Source organism: Hevea brasiliensis, chromosome 4 (genome assembly GCF_030052815.1).
Source record: "Hevea brasiliensis isolate MT/VB/25A 57/8 chromosome 4, ASM3005281v1, whole genome shotgun sequence".
NCBI lineage: Eukaryota > Viridiplantae > Streptophyta > Magnoliopsida > Malpighiales > Euphorbiaceae > Hevea > Hevea brasiliensis.
The window spans coordinates 44919758-44938615 of record NC_079496.1 but is presented as its reverse complement, the minus strand read 5'-3'; the positions used below and the strand labels follow the sequence as shown (position 1 = coordinate 44938615).

Genomic DNA, 18858 nt, shown 5'->3' with positions numbered 1-18858 from the left:
AAGACCAATCAATCCATGGGATTCCTTGGCCCCACCCTTTTACAAATTCCATTGTTTTTTAGGGTTTTGAGGCATTTTTCTATTTTTACTTCGATTTCTTTTTGTTTATGATAAAAACTTCTCAATATGGTGAGTTGATCTTTGATCCAGAAGTTGAAAAAACAACTAAACAGTTGAGAAAATTGGCTAAGCAGATTCTGAGTACATCTGAAGGAGTCCAATCTCCAAGGGAGTTAAGTTCATATTCGGATTTGGATTCAAATTCTAAAAACGAAACCATGGCTGCTAGAACCTTGAAAGAGTTGGTTGCTCCTTATCTAAACCAATAGCGTTTGTGTATTCAATACCCTGCTTTAAATGTTGCTTTTGAGTTGAAATCTGGTCTAATCCATTTGTTGCCTAAGTTTCATGGTCTTGCAGGTGAGGATCCACATAAGCATTTACAAGAATTTCATGTTGTGGGTTCCAACATAAAACCTCAAGGAGTTTCAGAGGATCAAATCAAGCTTTGAGCTTTCCCTTTCTCACTGGAAGGCACAGCTAATGATTAGTTGTATTAACTTTCGTCAGAGCCTGTCAACTCATGGAATGGGATGAAACAATTATTTCTGGAGAAGTATTTTCCTACTTCCCGTACTGCCAACATAAGAAAAGAAATTTATGGCATTCGGCAGTACAATGGAGAGAGTTTGTATGAGTATTGGGAACGATTTAAGAAACTATGTGCAAGTTATCCCCATTATCAAATGAGTGAGCAGCTTTTGATTCAGTATTTCTATGAGAGACTTCTACTAATGGACTGCAGTATGATAGATGCTGCTAGTGGAGGAGCTTTGGTTGACAAGACACCAAAAGAGGTAAGGAGGCTGATTGCTAACATGGCAGCAAATACTCGGCAGTTTGGAATAAGAATGGATCACACACCTATGAAGGTCAATGAGGTAAGTACATCTAACCTTGAGAAACAGATTTCTGATTTAACTTCTTTAGTAAGGCAGTTGGCTGTAGGGAATATGCAAACTGTTAAGATATGTGGAATTTGTTCGGGTTTGGGTCATGCTACTGACATGTGTCCTGTAACACCCTCACTGTAGCAATTACGTACATTTTACTGTTTCGGTGACCGGTGTCGGTTCGGACAGCTAGAACATCTAGAAAAATAATTAGACTAGAGTGAGGAGTCATAAATAACTCAAATATTAATAAGAAAAATTTAGGAAAAATTTTAGAAATAAAATACAACCAAGTTAAATGCCTAGCGATGGGTAACCCTGTGGGAAGTTGCGGTTCTCGCAACTAGGAGCCCTGGACCCGGGAGAAAATTCATAAAATAATTTTTGGGACTCCAGAAAAGGGTCATTGAGGTTCCTATGGCATTAGAATGCCAAGAAAATACTTAAAAAAAATTTTCAATCGGTACACACAATTTTAGTCTGTTAAGCCAAACAGAGGGCATTTTGGTCATTTCGTCTTCGGAGATGATTTTTGACCAACTTGTCCAAGTAAATAATTATTATGACATAAAATAGGAATAAATATTGATGAAAATTAAATTAAAAAAGAGTAAAAGAAAGAAGAATGAAAGATAAACCGACAACTCGGTAAGAGCAAAATTTGGTCAATTAAATTTGAGGGTCCAATATTGACCAAAAATGATGATTATTTGTAACACCCCTAAGTTCGGTAGTGCGTTCTGCTGCTCCGGTGACCAGTGTTGTCCGGACAGCTAGGATGCCTAGAACTACACTTCGATATGAGTAAGAAGACATAAAATAATGAAATACAAGAAAAGAAAATACAAGAAAAACAAAGGAAAAATAATAGCAAAGAAATGTAACCAAGTTAAGCGAGTCGAGAACCATAGCGATGGGGGACCGCACCGAGAAGTCACGGCATGGACCGTTGACTAGCCCTGGATTGCGGGGAACCCTGGAAAACATTTTAGGACTTAAGTAGACCCTTATTGAAGAATAAATCTCATTAGAAAGATCAAAGAAAAATTAAATAATTAGTACAAAGAAAAGTGAGAAATCGAAAAACAGACAAAACCCGGTGTTACCGAAAAATCGGGAATGTAACCCGAACAGAGGCATTATGGTCATTTGACATCCCGAATTGTCTTTTGACCTAAATGTCTATTAAAAATAAATAATATTACACTTAGAAAATAAAATGAAAAATTAATTTGGTGGTACCTAAAGTAAATAGCCAAAAGTGGAGTGAAAATGGTGTAAATAACACCTTTAACATATTATATGAATTAATTAGTGTAAGTGGACCACTAAAGGAATAAACTAAGAATAATGGGGCAGGTGTACATCTATTATCCAACCTGAAACTTCATCTTCTCCAAACCCTCTCAACTTTGCCGAATTGAAAGTCCTCCATTGCCGTGTAGCTTGAAGCTTCATCCTCTCCCTCATTTCACTTCTAATCACTTAGGTTTCTTCATTAAAGATTGTCTACACATCATAAGGAAGAGCTTGATACCAAAATCAAGAAGTTTAATCAAGGTTTAGCAAGCTCCAACCATAGGTAAGTTTACATTTTTGAATGTTGCTTTGTTAAACTTTGTGTACATGTTATGGGTGTGTGCTTTGTGAAGAAAATTTTCAAGTTTGAAGAGTTCTTGATATATCCAGTTTGGACAGCCATGGAGTTGTGTATTTGATGATTCATTTTACATATATTTGATGAGAAATTATGATGAATAGGGTGATTTAATGTCCTAGTAGTTAAATTCCATGTATATGTGGTGATTGTACAATGGGGATTGAAGTTGACGAATTATGGACACTTTGGCATGGTGAAGCTTTGCGGCAGCCTTGGGACACTTTGATAAATGTATGAGTTCATGAAGGTATTGGCAGAATATTGACATTGAGGATTGATGGATATGTATATAGATTGGTTGTGTAAAGTGTATGTAAGAATAAGTAATGTTTAGGTGTATATGTGATTGTACTTAGACTTTGTAAATTTGAGTTTATTTGGTGTATTGAGGATGTGTGTAATCTGCCCAAAGTGACTTTAAAGTGAAGTGGTATATGGTTTTGGTAATGTACCAAAACAGAATTGGTAAGGGAAGTGGACATATAGTAAGGTAAATGTGTCATTGATGTATGTTTAAGCAAGGTAATTAAGGGCAGTACGCATTTTAGCCTATAACTTTAAATGTGTAACCTCAATTGGTATGAGACCAATTGGACGTGAAACTAGGCATAAAATGTGCCAACTTTCATTGAGAAAGCATACCAAAATTCTGCTTGCAAGGTGACATGAAAAATGACCAATTCGGATTGAGTACAATTGAGGCCTGAAAATTGACCAATTGGGCAGCAGTTAGTATTTAGGCCATAACTCACTCAAAACAGGTCCAATTGACCTGAAATTTTAACCATGAATAGTTAAGACCCATACCTACAAGTCTTATGAAGACACCAAAGCCCAGAAATGACCAGAAGCAAGTCAAACAGCTTGCACAAGTTCGGGTCCAAAAACTGGCCGAACCAAAGTTGACCAAATTGACCTAAAATTGACCTAATTTGATGCCATTTGACCAGCAATAGTATAATGACCATAACTTGGTCTACTTAACTGAGAATGACCTAAAATTTTGCCCCGCGTTCCATAAGACATAGATCTACAAGTTTGTAGTTTTAACCGAAACCCGAAAACTGAGGGAACTAGGTCGTCCGGGTAGGTCAAACTAGTATCCCGGAATCCAGCAAGTTGCATTAAAATGCACTAAACAAGGAAATGAGTTTAGTAAAACGTACCAACCCTAAAACCCTATCGAATGTGACATATTAATGACACTAAAACCTAATTTACCTAAAACGCATCGAGGGTCGGTATATTAGGTGATTGAGCAAATAATAGCCTTCAGTGAATTACTTATCGAATATTATCGTTAGAGACAATTTAATTTAGTACTGAAACACTTCAAATTGTGTTTCTCAGTTACTAAAGACTCAGGAAAAGGGAAGGAAACACTGAATCCAGACCGAGAGACAATTATCAGAGGTTTGTGCACAACTAGTTTTCAACTGATTTTGCTCTGAATAATATTTCATATGATTAATTGTATGTTATTGTTTTAAATTGTGTTTGTGCACAACGGCTATTTCTTTTGAATTTTTCAATTGAAATGAATTATGACTATTGTACATTATTGTTTTAAATTGTGTTTGTGCACAACTAGTTTTCAACTGATTTTGCTCTGAATAATATTTCATATGATTAATTGTATGTTATTGTTTTAAATTGTGTTTGTGCACAACAACTATTTCTTTTGAATTTTTCAATTGAAATGAATTATGACTATTTGTATATTATTGTTTTAAATTGTGGAAATGTGTTTGAATGAATATTTATCGCTTGAACAGTACTGTAAATGGTTTGAAATTGTGAGAAATTGTTTGAATGATATTGATGGATACTTATTGCTTGAAAAGCATTGTAAATGGTTTGAAACTGTGAAAAAATTGATTTAGTGTGATTTGTGAAAGTTGAAGTTAATTATGAATTATGTTGCCATCTTGTGAATGAAATTATGACTTTGGAAATTTTGAGATAAAAGGTGTTTAGTGTTATCAGAGCAAAGTAGGGACGGCGATATGTAACGCCTATGATTCTTGGGAACTCTCACGAGTGAACTCAAGACCTTGCAGGGATGGTGATACGTAACGCCTGCAAGTGCTCTGATAGGTACCACCCAAGGGCTTGCAGGGACGGCGATACGTAATGCCTGCAGGTGCTTTGGTAAGTACCCTTAAATGCTAGCATTGATCAGAAAAATTGTGTCATGGCCTAAGTTGTGAATGAATTGGCAACACTGTATTCTTAAATTATTCGACTAAATTGTGTTATTATGCAATTTGATAATTTGTGAAATGGAGTTTAAATTCTTATTGACATTCACTGTCTTTTGAATTTAACCATGTTTTGATTATTGAGATTTATTGTGATATTGTGAAATGGAGTTTAAATCCTTATTGACATTCACTGTCTTTTGAATTTAACCATGTTTTGATTACTGAGATTTATTGTGATATTGTGTTAAATTCCTTATGACATTCATTGTCTTGAATTTAACTATGGTTTTAAGTATCCACTATTTGAATGATTTATGAATTATGATTTAAAGTTGTATTTGGTTAATGTTGTGCACCACTGAGACATTGTCTCAGCGATAGCTTTTTATTGCTGTCTTAGGTAGACAGACAGACAGGGCAACAGACTAGGCTGCTAGTATCTCCAGTGAGAGACTACCGGGTTTAATGAGTATACCAATATTTTGTATTTTGTAATGTAATGTATGTTCACTGTATGTACATATTGTTATTGGTTTTGAGCAGTTGTAAATAAAAATTGTACATTGAAGTTGTAAAATAATTATGAGTTATTTTGGCTTGTAAAAATTGTATTATATTTCTTTTATCTCAGTCTTTGAAAAACCACTGTGGATTTGAGTTGAGAAATGTGTTGTGTTGAGAAATATGTTGGAGTTGAGATTTGGAAATCTATTGAAGTGCTTTTTACAGGTTTTCTGAAGAACTATTTTATCCAAAATACAGATGGCACTCTGCCAAAATTTTTACAGAAACTCCAAATAATTCAAATGTGTTAGTTCTATCACTTCAGTTCAAAAAGGTTTTTAACACCTGTAAATAGCGCTCACCACTGTAAAAGAAGTAAGAAAAGTTTTTAAAATCCCTTGTAGTGTATTTAGTGGATTATCAGTAGACGGAGTTGGTAATTCTTTAGGTATACTACGGGATCATGTTATGCCTTACAGAGGGGTAGGGTGTGACATTATTAATTTAATGAAGCTAAATTAATTTAATTAATTGAAATTATGAAAATTAAAAATAATTATTGAAAAGTCAAATTATAATGATTATAAACTTCAAAATAATTTCAAATTTGCCATTCTACTTATTTACCATATTGCCATTAAATATTTAATTATTATATAGGTTAATTATTGAATAAAAATCTGCATTTTTCCCCTTCTTCCCGTCCATTTGCTTTCTTCCCTTCTTCTCTAAAATTTTCCATTAAAACCTAAAATCTAAAGCTTAAAACCCTAGGTCTCAACAAAATTTTTTCTTGGAAAAATTATAGCCCACCCTAAACTAAAGCCTAATTAGTAGAAAGCACTCAAGAAAAACCAAAAGAAATTGAGTTTGGGGCAAGAGGAACTTCAGCCAAGGTGGACCAAGAAGGAGCTTCAAGTTTTTGATTGATTAGAAGGTTGAATTGAAGTTGAGTGAAGCTAAGGAAAAAGGTTAGTGCTAGAAATTCTCTTGGAATTTAAAATTTATGCAAGTTGATTTAGGGTTTGCTCAAATATGGAATTTTGTGTTGTGACTTGAATTTGATGATGTGGAGGTTTATCATTGACTATTAGAAGTGTTATAAATGTGAATTGAAGTTTGGAAGTTGGGTGAAATTGAAAATTGGGAGTGCTTCTCTTATGCAGGAAATTTGGACCTATGAGTCCAGGGTATTGTTTGACCTATAACTGAGGTTGTGTGACTCCAATTAGTATGAGGCAAATTGGAGGTGAAACTAGACACATAATGGCACAACTTTGGTGAAGAAACCATGCCCAGAAAACCAAACCAACTTGACCAAAAGTTTGCCCTAATCCGGGTGACCTGCAATCTGCCTGGGCAAAATGACCAAATGAATAGTATTTGGTCATTTGGCCATAACTCAATGTAGCAAAGTCCAATTGACCTGAAATTTTACCAGCAACAAAGTGAGATATAGACCAACAACTTTCATGAAGAAACCTAACCCAAATTATGATCATAACCTAGTCAAATTGCCAACCAAACTTGAGTTACCAAATCTGGCAGAAACAATTTTACCCAGAATTTTGGGTTCTGCCCAATCCGGCCAGTCATGGTTTTTAGGCCATAACTTGAGATAAAAAAAACTCCAAATTGAATGATTCAAAAAAGGAAATTCAACTAGACAAAATGAGGAACAACTTTCATGTTGATCAGTTTGCTAAATTGCCACTGCAAAATTGACCAATAGAACAGTAAAGACAAGGCATGAAAACTGAAAATTCTGCCCAATTAACATTAAGCTTGGAAATGGTATTGGCAACCAATACCAACAAATTTTGAATGCAAAATGTGGTATCTTGGAGAACTTAGGTTCAATAAATTTATTATGTATTAAAAAGTCAACAATTTGAGTGAATAGTAATGTGAATAGTAATACAGAGACACAAAGTATAATAACTAAATTGGTAGAGGAAATTAAGGTATAAAAATTTGGAATCCATGAAACATTCATGGATTATTTGGAATAGAAATAGTAATTTACCTAAATGGCTTAATGAACATTTAAGTTATGTGAGTATATAGTTAAGATTTATTTCCATTACTTGTAGGTCTAATAAAACATAAGTAATACCACTTGAATATGAAATGACATTAACCTAGATGGATTGTTGAGTATAAATGGGATGAGGTTCACATTAGGATTTATGTTTCCATTACAAATAAGATAATAACACCTTGTATGAGTTATGAATTCATATAAATATTGTAATGAATAAATGAATCACATGAAAATATAAATGAAACATTAATTGTATTTATAAGAGAAAGGAAGAATGTTTTGAGTACAATGGTATATGAACACCATTGTTGTGAATTGTGATCATTATGAATGATGTAAGAAAAGTATGAATAGTATGATGAATATATAAATTATGAAATTTATTATGAAATAATAAAGTCATAAAACGCAATATATTAATATTTAATGATATTATGTGCCCTTGTATTGCCTAGACATGTGTGTCAGATTGGATAGTTTGGCATGCCAATAGGGTATTGTTTTAGCAGTACTGCGAAAGGCTTTTATGCCTATATTCAAAGGTTTATGCCTGTATTCATGGCTTTATGCCCGCATTCATGGCTTTATGCCTGTATTCATGGCTTTTATGCCCGATTATGTGTTATCATGGCTTTTTAGCCATACTGACTGCATACGTGGTTAACGTTCCGCGTCCCATGGTATGACGGCCCGAGGCACCGCGGTGTCCAGTGCCAACGACCCGTTATCCAGTTTAGTCAGCCTGTCATAGGTTACTTGGGCAGTGAAATTTATTGAGATAAGTTAAGAATATTAGCAATTAAAAATATTAGAAATTAAATAAATGAGTAAGATGACCTAAAACAAATTAGAATAGTTATTTATTAGAAAGAATCGAAATAAACTGGACCGATATCAAAATTTACTTATTATGAAATAATCTGAGACAACCTAGCAAGTATAGAAAAAAATGCTAAAAGATTAGCAAAGAAAATTATAACATAAATAAATATTGCAAATGTGACTTATATAATAATATAAGCATAAATTTATTATTTTCATATCATTTTTCTTTGTACATTATTACTGTACATTGGCGAAATAAACACTTTCAAAGAAGACTAAATTAGGATAAAACATATTAAATTTTAGAAACCGCATGTGAAGTATAAATAAATCTTAATTATTTGAATTATGTTTTATTTCTATCTTTATTTGTATATTATTTCCTTGTTATATTATTGCACCACTAAGCAGCAATGCTTAGTGCGATGGAATTGTTTCCTTCACGCATGTACTGAAGCTAGAACCCAATGGACGTTTGACTGGGAATTTTGGGAGTTTTGATCTGCAGAGTGTCAAAGTTTGTCACCTCCTCAGCAATGCATGTAGATAGGACCCATATATATATATATATATATATATATATATATATATATATATATATTATATTTTATATTTTGTACAAAATGTTGTATTGTAATGTATATTATGAACAGGTAATTAATAGAAATGCGATGTAAATTAATTAATTAGCTTTTTCATATGTAATTAATTTATATATCATGTAAATTATGAAAATTTGTAATTATTTTGTAAATTATGTAAATTAAGAAAATTTGAAAATTTTGCTTATGTAATTTGAGAATGTTTACATATGAATTGAGTATGAATGGAAATGTATGGAAATGATTATGAAATTGAAATGTTTGGATGAGATTTGAAATATGAGAAAATTATGAGAATGATTGATGAGATAATTATGATTAGCATGGATAAGATTTTATTTTAGAAATATTATTGAATTGAATTTCAAACAGGTGAATATTGAAATATGCCAAACGATAATAAAATAGTGGAAACTCCACTGGTTTCTCCGTCAAAAAAATAATTGATATTAAATTAAATGAATTCAAAATTATTTAAAAAAAAATAAAGTAAGATAAGTTAGGGTGCTCCAGCACCGAATGTAGCACGCCTTGCTCGGCTACACTGTAGTAGGGTGAGGGGTGTTACATTTATTGGTAGCAGAGCGTGGTTTAGGCGTTCCTAGACATAGATAGATAGAATGAGATAGTGTGCATAACATGCATTGCATTCATATGAGTTGAGGTGACACTAATGCAGATATGTTTTCTTGGTTATTTTAGGTTAAGGTATGGACTCAGAATCGTAGAGGGCAGCAGAAGAAGAAGTAGTAAGTCGTATCTCGACTGGGAGTGATATTGGAAATCGAGGAGATCCTACTCCACCAGTGCAAAAGGTGCCTGTACAACCCCAACAGGCCTTGTTTGAGCAGATGACTGGATTCTTTCGACAGATGACTGGGGTTATTCCACCACTGCCTCAGCGAAAATCACCTCTAGGAAAAATTAGGAAGTATGGAGCTATAGATTTCAATGGTAGAAAGGAAGATGATTCTTAAGTGGCTGAGTATTGGTTAGAAAGGACTAAAAGAGTCCTGCAGCAGCTCCATTGCACACCAGAACAGAGTTTGGAGTGTACAGTTTCATTATTACAAGAAGCTGCATATCGGTGGTGGGATGTTGTAACCAAGGTAGTGCCACCAGCCGACGTAACTTGGGAATTCTTTCTGATAGAGTTCAGAAAGAAATATATTAGCTGTGTTCATGAAGAGGAACAAACGAGGAATGGTGATCAGCAAAAGGGGAAATTTGGACAATCTAGTAATAAGAGGCCAAGAGAACAGTTAAGTCAGACATCTGATCAAAGTAGGAGATCTAGACCCAGGCCTATACCCAGAAGAGATCAACCAGAAACACTAATAGTGAGTGCACCAGGACTAGCAAGAAAATGTGGCCATTGTAACAAGTGGCATAAAGGTGAATGTAGAGGATTGACTGGAGCCTGTTACAGATGTGGGGCTATAGACCATCGTCTAAAAGATTGTCCTAAGAGGAATTTACCACGGACCCAGACAGAGGTCGTGGAAGGACCAAGTACAATAGTAACATCACTTCCAAATGTCACCCAAGTCGGAGAGGAGCAAGAAGCCCCAGATGTGAATTTGAGGTAAAGTATCCTTCCTTTATGATATGCCTAAGTGTATAGTAATAGATTTGAAAAGACTAAATAGTACCATATATATAAAAGAAGTAGACAGAGGGAGCAATAGAAAGGTAAAAGAATTATCTTAGAATCCAAAACACCTAGTAAATTTCGAGGACGAAATTTAAATTAGAGGGGAAGAATTGTAATACCCTCACTGCAGCAATTACGTACATTTTACTGTTCCGGTGACCGATGTCGGTCCGGACAGCTAGAACGTCTGGAAAAATAATTAGACTAGAGTGAAGAGTCATAAATAACTCAAATATTAATAAGAAAAATTTAGGAAAAATTTTAAAAATAAAATACAACCAAGTTAAATGAGCCGGTGCCCTAGCGATGGGTAACCCTGTGGAAAGTTGCGGTTCTCGCAACTAGGAGCCCTAGACCCGGGAGAAAATTCATAAAATAATTTTTGGGACTCCAGAGAAGGGTCATTGAGGTTCCTATGGCATTAGAATGCCAAGAAAATACTTAGAAAAATTTTTCAATCGGTACAGACAATTTTAGTCTGTTAAGCCAAACGGAGGGCATTTTGGTCATTTCGTCTTCGGAGATGATTTTTGACCAACTTGTCCAAGTAAATAATTATTATGACATAAAATAGGAATAAATATTGATGAAAATTAAATTAAAAATGAGTAAAAGAAAGAAGAAAGAAAGATAAACCGACAACTCGGTAAGAGCAAAATTTGGTCAATTAAATTTGAGGGTTCAATATTGACCAAAAATGATGATTATTAATTTAATGAAGCTAAATTAATTTAATTAATTGAAATTATGAAAATTAAAAATAATTATTGAAAAGTCAAATTATAATGATTATAAACTTCAAAATAATTTCAAATTTGCCATTCTACTTATTTACCATATTGCCATTAAATATTTAATTATTATATAGGTTAATTATTGAATAAAAATCTGCATTTTTTCCCTTCTTCCCATCCATTTGCTTTCTTCCCTTCTTCTCTAAAATTTTCCATTAAAACCTAAAATCCAAAGCTTAAAACCCTAAGTCTCAACCAAATTTTTTCTTGGAAAAATTATAGCCCACTCTAAACTAAAGCCTAATTAGTAGAAAGCACTCAAAAAAAACCAAAAGAAATTGAGTTTGGGGCAAGAGGAACTTCAGCCAAGGTGGACCAAGAAGGAGCTTCAAGTTTTTGATTGATTAGAAGGTTGAATTGAAGTTGAGTGAAGCTAAGGAATAAGGTTAGTGCTAGAAATTCTCTTGGAATTTAAAATTTATGCAAGTTGATTTAGGGTTTGCTCAAATATGGAATTTTGTGTTGTGACTTGAATTTGATGATGTTGAGGTTGATTATTGACTATTAGAAGTGTTATAAATGCGAATTGAAGTTTGGAAGTTGGGTGAAATTGAAAATTGGGAGTGCTTCTCTTATGCAGGAAATTTGGACCTATGAGTCCAGGGCATTGTTTGACCTATAACTGAGGTTGTGTGACTCCAATTGGTATGAGGCCAATTGGAGGTGAAACTAGACACATAATGGCACAACTTTGGTGAAGAAACTATGCCCAGAAAACCAAACCAACTTGACCAAAAGTTTGCCCTAATCCGGGTGACCTGCAATCTGCCTGGGCAAAATGACCAAATAAACAGTATTTGGTCATTTGGCCATAACTCAATGTAGCAAAGTCCAATTGACCTGAAATTTTACCAGCAACAAGTTGAGATATAGAACAAAAACTTTCATGAAGAAACCTGACCCAAATTATGATAATAACCTAGTCAAATTGCCAACCAAACTTGAGTTACCAAATCTGGCAGAAACAATTTTACCCAGAATTTTGGGTTCTGCCCAATCCGGCCAGTCATGGTTTTTAGGCCATAACTTGAGCTAAAAAACTCCAAATGGAGCGATTCAAAAAAGGAAATTCAACTAGACAAAATGAGGAACAACTTTCATGTTGATCAGTTTGCTAAATTGCCACTGCAAAATTGACCAATAGAACAGTAAATACAAGGCATGAAAACTGAAAATTCTGCCCAATTAACATTAAGCTTGGAAATGGTATTGGCAACCAATACCAACAAATTTTGAATGCAAAATGTGGTATCTTGGAGAACTTAGGTTCAATAAATTTATTATGTATTAAAAATTCAACAATTTGAGTGAATAGTAATGTGAATAGTAATACAAAGACACAAAGTATAATAACTAAATTGGTAGAGGAAATTAAGGTATGAAAATTTAGAATCCATGAAACATTCATGGATTATTTGGAATAGAAATAGTAATTCACCTAAATGGCTTAATGAACATTTAAGTTATGTGAGTATATAGTTAAGATTTATTTCCATTACTTGTAGGTCTAATAAAACATAAGTAATACCACTTGAATATGAAATGACATTAACCTAGATGGATTGTTGAGTATAAATGGGATGAGGTTTACATTAGGATTTATGTTTCCATTACAAATAAGATAATAACACCTTGTATGAGTTATGAATTCATATAAATATTGTAATGAATAAATGAATCACATGAAAATATAAATGAAACATTAATTCTATTTATAAGAAAAAGGAATAATATTTTGAGTACAATGGTATACGAACACCATTGTTGTGAATTGTGATCATTATGAATGATGTAAGAAAAGTATGAATAGCATGATGAATGTATAAATTATGAAATTTATTATGAAATAATTGTAACACCCTCCCGGTAACCACTCCGTACATCCTACTGTTCCGGTGACCGGTGTCGGTCCGGACAGCTAGAACGTCCGAAAAAATATTTAAACTAAAGTCAGGAACCATAATTAACTCAAATATTAATAAGAAACACTTAGTAAAAATTTTTGAAATAAAATACAACCAAGTAAAACGAGCCGGTGCCCAAGCGATGGGTAACCGGAGGGAAGTTGCGGTTCTTGCAACGAGGAGCCCTAGACCCGGGGGAAAAATTATAAAATAATTTTTGGGACTCCAGAGAAGGGTAATTGAGGTCCCATGGCATTAGAATGCCAAGAAAATACCTAGAAAAATTTTTCAATCGGTACAGACAATTTTGACCCGTTAAGCCAAACGAAGGGCATTTTGGTCATTTCGCCTTCAAAGGTGATTTTTGGCCGACTTGTCCAGTTGAGTAAATAATTAATATAACATAAAATATGAAGAAATATTGCTAGAAATTAAATTGAAAATGAGTAGTGGAGGAAAGAAAAGAAAATGCAATAAAATGCCCATTTATGACATAATGTGAGGTCACTTAAAAACTTCCACCAATCACACTTAAGCAATCCTTTGACTAACTATTAAAAGACATAAAATAAGACCAAAATAAGAAAGAAAAACCAGCAGCCATCCTTCCCCAAAAGACCAGCCGAAATCCCTATACCCCTTTCCTCCATTGATGCTCAAGTTTAGCTTTAAACCTTCCAACATCCAACCTTAAAACCTTAAGTTATCTTCACAAAAATTTGCCCTAGCACCTTGCTAAAGCTCTTGGCAGCCAACAAGAGGAAGGAAATTGAAGTTTAGGGCTTTGGAAATTCTGCCCAAACAAGGTTAGTGCACTTATACCCGTTAAACTCTTTATTTCCATGATTTTGGACTTGAACTTAGTAAGATTTGTAGTTTAAATGAACAAAAAACCTATGGGTATGAACACTTGAATTTCGGCAGCCCTAATAGAGGAATGGTTTTGGATGTTTTTAATGGACTTAGCATGAATTGGAGGTTACGTTTAAGCTATATACCTATATAGATGTTGAACTAGGGTGCTAGTTGAGGTTTATGGGTAAATTGCATTGAATATTAGGGTTTTGAGGCATGAAAAATTGACTTGACTTACTAAACTGTTAAAGAACAATCTAATGGTCAATAAGTGACCATTTGAGGTATGTTGAATACAATTTGGACTGAAAAATGGTATGGCAAAGTCAAGGTATAAACTGCCCTAGGACAGCAGCATAGGGACTGAAAATTCAATCCCTTTGCACTGCCATAACTTGGGCTGTGTTAGTCCAATTGAAGTTTGGCCAATTGGACATGAAACTAGGCTTATAATGGCACATTTTTGCTGAAGAAACCATGCCCAAAAGACCAAAGCAAGAGGACCAAAACTTGGTCCCAATCCGGAACCCTGAAACTGATTCTGCAGAATTGGCCAAATGAACAGTAACTGTTCATTTGGCCATACCTCACTGTAGATTTGGTCAATTGACCTGAAATTTTTACAGCAACAAGTTAAGACATAGACAAACAACTTTCATGAAGGAACCTACCCCAAATTATGGCCAGAACCCATCCAACCAAGTGACTCTAGTTACTGTTCATGCACTGTAGATATGGTAATTTTCTGCAGAATGCACATTCGGCCAGCTTGGGTCTTTGGACCATATCTGGAGTTAAAAAACTCCAAATGGAGTGATTCAAAAAAGGAAATTCAACTAGACAAAATAAGGAACAACTTTCATGTTTTACATTTCTTCAAATTCCTACAGTAACAGTGTCCAATGGAACAGTGAAGTTGACTCACCAAAACTGAAAATTCTGCTTGTGTTGAGTTACACTTTGAAATGGTATTAACACTTAATGCCAACAAGTTTTAAACACCAAATGTGGTATGTTGGGAGTGCCAAAGTCAATGAACATATTTTCTATCCAAAAGTCAACATTTTTTTTGACCAATGAGGTGAATAGTAACACCAAAACATGAAATTTACAAATTGAAGAATTTAAAAGTTTCAAATGCCCTAGTATACCTAACAAGATTGGTTTGGATAGTTTGGCATGCCAATAGGTTCGATTAGCGATCGCACATGGCAATATGCCATTCGTGATTTCATGGCTTTTAGCCATTCGACTTTGTATTGAGACTTGGCCTTGTGCCCGATATTATTTACGACTTGTTAGCATTTGCCTGCACGGGAGATGCATATGTAACCGATGGTGTGTGACGGCCCGAGGTACTAGGTACCCAGTGCGGTTACCGTTATCCATCCGATCGTCTAGTGTAGGTTACTTGGGCAACCAAATGAATGAAAATGAGCAATGTAGAAGAAATAAATGAAAGGTTATACAAATACATGACAAACAAAACATGTACATGCAATACATATTTATATCTGTTATTTCTTGTTATTTTATTATTGCACCACTAAGCATTATTGCTTAGCGCATTGCTTTGCCACGCGTAGGTACTGAGATCCTGATCGTGAGCCCAGTAGACCACGCATCGGGTGAGTCCATCCTGCGATTCTGCGCGATGTCCGTGTCACCTCACTACTGCGATTATTGGTACGGCACTAGGTGTCATTTTGTCATTTTGATATTTTGTAGCGATTTTTACTTTTTCATATGTATTTGAACTCATGTAATATATTTTGATGTCCATGTAAATAATGAAAGTTATGACTATGAATGCAAAATTTGAGCATGTATTTATCGCTTGTATATGAGAAATGGATGTTTGTGAAATGAAAAGATTATTGAGAATTTGCTATTGAGAAATATTGTTGAGATTTTGGATATTGGAGTTTGAGATGATGGAATAAAAATATTGGAAGTGTTTTTAACAGTTCAAGAACAGTTTTCTCCATTTTTAGCCGTACTCCATGGATTTTCTTTAAAATTTTCGGAACCTTAAATGAATGATACTTTTGATAAATGGTTTAAATAAATTTTATTTCATAAATTATATGCAAAAGCATGATATAAATTAATTGAGGAATATTAGAGTGTGCTGGTACACCGTGTGGCATTACTTACTCGGGTATCTTGTACGGGTAAGGGTGTCACATTTAGTGGTATCAGAGCAAGGTTTAGGAGTTTCTGGGCCTAGATTGAGTCAATACCATGCATTGCATTTGTAAGAGTCGAGGTGACACTAACGCAGATCTGTTTATCTTTCTTATTTTGAATAGGATATGGATCCGTCATCTCAGAGAGCCGTTGAGGAGGAAGTGGAGGGTCATGCTCCACTGCAGCGGTGAGGCTGGGGCATGAGAGAATCTGCTCCACCAGCTCAAGCGAGCACTCGGCCTCCACGAGCCATGTTCCAACAAATGGTGACTTCTTTAGACAAATGGTCAGGTAATGCCGGCACCACCACCACCACCACCGGCTCCACGGCAGAAATCACACTGGAAAGGCTAAGGAAGTTTGGAGTGTGGACTTCTATGGCAAGAGAGAAGATGACTCATTGCGGTAGAATTGGTTGAGCAGAGCAGGCGAGTACTAAAACAACTTCACCGCACTCCGAGCAAAACCTGAAGTCGCCATCTCTTTCTTGCAAGATGATGCTTATGAGTGGTGGGACACTGTCCCGATAAAGTGCAGCGAAGTCAGAACTTGGGACTTCTTCCTCTCTGAATTCAAGAAGAAATATGTGGTCTTGTATATACGGAAGAGAGAAGAAGAGAATTTATTAACCCAGGCGAGAGACAATTGTCGGTGGTGAGTATGAGAAGGAATTTGTAAGATTGAGCCGCTATGGAAGGGAGATAGTCCCAAATGAAGCTGAAAGATGCAAGAGATTTGAAGAGGGACTAAATGACAACATCAAGATCCAGCTCACTGCCTTGGGAATCACATAATTTACCAAGTTAGTGGAAGCTGCAATAAAAGTGGAAAAAGTAAGAATCAGTGAACAGACCAGAAGGGATAGACAGCAGAAGAGGGGACCAGGTCATTCTAGTTCCGCTCTTGGATTTGGGAAGAAGTTTAAGGGTCCTCCTGCACAGAGTTCGGGTCAGCCACAGGGTCAAGGTCGATCTCGGGGCCAGCCACGCTCACCCCTAGGAGAGGTCACCCACACCATCGGTGGGCGGCTCTCGAGGATGGGGTTCAGGACCCGGCCCGAGATCTTCTGTGTGTCCACACTGTCAGAAATGGCATAAGGGGGAGTGTTGGAGAGTGACTGGTGCTTGCTTGAGGTGTGGGTCAGCAGAGCATCAGTTGAGAAATTGTCCACGCAGAACCACTACAACTGCTCCAACACAAGCAAACAGACCTGCTCCTGCACCACCAAGGGGTAGAAGGTCTGGTAAATCCGAAGCTGTGGGACCATCTCAGAGGCCTACATCTGAGCCAGCAGAGAGGCCAGATAACAGACCACCTGCCAGAAATTATGCCCTGAGAGCTCAGGAGGAGCAAGATGCCCTGGACGTCATCAGGGGTACGTTCTTCCTCTACACTACACCTGTGCATGCATTGGTGGATCCAGGATCCACTCATTCCTACATTTGCATCAACCTACCCATAGAAAGGGGGATACTGATAGGGGAGAGTGACCAAGACATTCTGGTCACTAATCCATTGGGCCACAGTGTAGTGGTGAACAAAGTATACAAGGGTTGCCCGTTAAGGATTCAGGGGTATGAATTCTTGGCAGACTTGATTGAGTTGCCTTTTCATGAGTTTGACGTGATTTTGGGAATGGACTGGTTGTCACGTCATCAGGCAATAGTTGATTGCAAACTGAAGAGGATTTCTCTAAAAACTCCGGAGGGTAATGAAATTACAGTTGTGGGTGAAAGGACAGATTTCTTGTCCAATGTCATCTCAGCCACTGTTGCAAGAAGAATGATGAGAAAAGGCTGTGAAGCCTACCTAGCACATGTGGTGGATACTAGGCAGGCTAAGCCAAACTTGAGTGACATACCCACAGTGAGAGACTTCCCATAAGTATTTCCTGAAGAGTTGCCTAGTTTGCCACCAGAAAGGGAAGTCGAATTTGCTATTGAGACACTGCAAGTCTGACACCCATTTCTATTGCTCCTTATAGGATGGCACCCACTGAATTGTGGGAGTTGAAAACTCAGTTGCAAGAGTTGCTTGATAAGGGGTTCATACGCCCCAGTGTGTCACCATGGGGAGCTCCAGTGCTGTTTGTAAAGAAGAAGGATGGGACTTTGAGGCTATGTATTGATTACCGGCAGTTGAATAAAGTGACTGTGAAGAACAAATATCCGTTGCCTAGAATTGATGATCTGTTTGATCAGTTGAAGGGAGCAGGAGTATTTTCTAAGATTGATCTCAGATCAGGGTATCATCAGTTGAGGGTGAAGGATGCAGATGTGCCAAAGACTGCATTCAGGACCCGATATGGGCATTATGAGTTCCTAGTGATGCCCTTTGGCCTAACAAATGCACCAGTAGCATTCATGGACCTTATGAACCGTATCTTCCATCCATACTTAGATCAGTTCGTAGTGGTCTTTATTGATGATATTTTGGTGTATTCCAAGACTAGGGAAGAACATGATGAGCATTTGAGGATTGTTCTGCAAACCCTGAAAGAAAAGAAGCTGTATGCTAAGTTGTCCAAATGTGACTTTTGGCTGAATGAGATTGCATTCCTTGGACACATAGTGTCAGCTGATGGGATTAGGGTGGATCCCAAGAAAATAGAAGCAGTGATGGAATGGAAGCCTCCCAGAAACACAACTGAGGTCAGAAGCTTCTTGGGG

General features: G+C 36.0%; 1 non-coding gene across 1 annotated transcript; it reads right to left on the bottom strand.

Moving 5' to 3' along the window:
• Nucleotides 1-641: 641 nt before the first annotated feature.
• On the bottom strand, nucleotides 642-748 carry LOC131179732 (small nucleolar RNA R71). The gene has a single exon (XR_009148619.1). It is a non-coding gene; the product is annotated as a small nucleolar RNA R71 (small nucleolar RNA).
• Between the last annotated feature and the right edge of the window lie 18110 nt (nucleotides 749-18858).